This window comes from Hipposideros armiger, unplaced genomic scaffold, assembly GCF_001890085.2.
Source record: "Hipposideros armiger isolate ML-2016 unplaced genomic scaffold, ASM189008v1 scaffold_1155, whole genome shotgun sequence".
NCBI classification, from domain to species: domain Eukaryota; kingdom Metazoa; phylum Chordata; class Mammalia; order Chiroptera; family Hipposideridae; genus Hipposideros; species Hipposideros armiger.
In genome coordinates, this window is record NW_017732505.1 from 299853 (window position 1) to 302590 (window position 2738).

Here is a 2738-nt window from a genome sequence, read left to right on the forward strand (position 1 = left end):
AGGTTTCATAGCTATAAATAAAGACATCCTGTGGTTCCAAACCCACATATCCTATTATCAGCTATTCCTATGGACTGACAATATTTTTCAGTGATAGATTTATGTAGTGTCTTTTCCAGCATGAGTTTACTTGGAGAATAATGCCCCAGGTATATTTGGAGAGTCTCACCTATGTCTCTCAGATACTAAAAACTGATTTGAATGATGCTGAATTTCCCAGAAATTCCACTCTTATCCAATATGTGGATGACTTATTTTTATGCTCTAGGACATATTAGACTCCTGAGAGGACACAATTTACCTATTAAAACAGCTATCCATAAAGGGACATAGGGTCTCAAAGAATAAGCTTTGATTCTGTTTACCCCAAATAAGATACTTTGGTCACCTAATATCTAGAAATGGGTTATTAGTTAACCTAGAAAGACTTAGAGGACTAATATTCTTTCCTATTCCAAAAACAAACAAAAAACAGCATAGAGGGTTCCTGGGTCTGACTGGATACTGTCACAATTGAGTTCCAAAATTTTAATTAATGGCCCAGTCTCCATATGTCTTATTAAAATCAGGTTGACCAGATCCAATTTAATAGAAATTCAAAGGGAAACAAGCTGAAGAAACTCTAGAGGAAGTATTACCTAAAGCTCCTGCTATGGGGCAACTAATTATAACCTTTCCGCCTTTTTATACATTAAAATAAAGAAAATGTCTTAGGAATTTTAACTCAAAAACATAAATGTCACCATAGATCTATAGGATATTATATTCAGCAAGTAAACTCAGTAGCCAAATGGCTGTCTCCCTGCATGACAGCCATTTCTGCTACAGCCGTGTAATGCAAACAAACAGAAGAGATAGTTACAGGCTCTCCACTGTTCCTTTGTTGAGCCCTCTCCCCACCCAGTGTGCAGATGCAGCCAGGGGCCATGTCTGAGTCTCCAACAACCTGGCTAACATTATTCTCCCCACCCTGCTGATTCTGTGAGACCCCACACAACTCGTGGGCCCACCCTAGCCATTTCCAGTTGCTTTTCCATACAAACAGACTCTTTTGGCTTATGCTGTGAACTTTCAAAAGTTCACAAACACCAAACAAGCAGCATCTGGCCTCAATGTGTTCCACACCTCTTACTAAGCAGCCCCAAGCCCAGCACTAGCAGCAGTATGCCTTAGTTCATAGCTTAGCCTCTCCCAGGTATCTCCAAACCCAGCATAAGTGGCAACCATTTGCAGACCACTTTGTAGCTCATATCAAGTGGCACTGGGCAGGGCAGAGATGGTGACTGACCTTGGCCTGCAATAGCATCCCCAGCAAGAGACCCCAGAACAAAGACATCTCATAACCAGCTTCAGATCACACTAGAACACCACCCAACCACCTCCAAAAATGACACACTCAAAGGGCAGATGCCCCAGGCACCAGAGCCCTGCTAAAGGAAATCCTGCTTCATAGGGTCAGCCACTGCATAGCAGCTTCTCCACTCTAGTCACAGCCAATGCTCAGAACCAATCAGCCTGAGGGTCAATCCCTTCCATTCATGTGCAAACAATAACCAAGGCTCAACTATAACCAAGGCTGCACACAAAACCCACCCAAGGGACACACCTGTAGTACCTGGCTTAGGTGACCAGTGATACTATGCCAGTGGGCCCCACAGGACACTTATTACATAAGCTCACTTTACTAAATCCAAGAGACATAGCAGCTCTACCTTATACATAGAAACAAACACAAGGAGGCAGCCAAAATGAGGAGACAAAGAAACATGTCCCAAATGAAAGAACAGAGCAAAGCTCCAGAAAAAGAACTAAACAAAATGGAGATAAGCAATCTACCAGATGCAGAGTTCCAAACACTGGTTATAAAGATGCTCAGTGATCTCAGGGAGAACTTCAATAAAGAGATAGGAATTATAAAAATGGAGATAGAAAACATAGAAAAAGAACCAGTCAGAAATGAAGAATACAGAAACTGAAGTAAAGAATACCTTACAGGGAATAAACAATAGATTAAAAAATGAAGCAGAGAATCAAATCAGTGATTTGGAAGATAAGGTAGCAGAAAACACCCAATAAGAACAGCAAAAAGAAAAAAGAATCCAAAAAAATGAGGATAGTTTAAGAGGCTCTCCGACAACATCAAGTGAACCAATAGTTGCATTATAGGGGTATCAGGAGATGAGAGACAGCAAGGAATTGAAAACCTGTTTGAAGAAATAATAACAGAAAACTTCCCTAAACAGGTGAAGGAAACAGATATCCAGCCCAGGAAACTCAGAGTGTCCCAAACAACATGAACCCAAACAGGCCCACACCAACACACATCACAATTAAAATGCCAAGGCTTAAAGACAGAATCTTAAAAGTTACCTATGAGGGAACTCCCATAAGACTGTCAGCAAATTTCTCAACAGAAACTGCAGGCCAGAAGGGATTGGCATAAAATATACAAAGTGATGAAAAGCGAGAACCTACATCCAAGATTACTCCACCCAGCAAAGCTATCATTTAGAATTGATAAAGAGCTCCCTGACAAGAAAAAGCTAAAGGAGTTCATCACTACCAAACAAGTATTACAAAAAATGTTATAGGGGCTTCTTTAAGAAGATGAAAAAACAAGATAAAATATATGAATAATAAGAAGTTGGGCCGGGGCCGGCCGAGTGGCGCGATGGTTAAGAACTGGCTTGGGATGCCAGAGGGCCCCGGTTCGGATCCCACATATGAGGGCCAGTGAC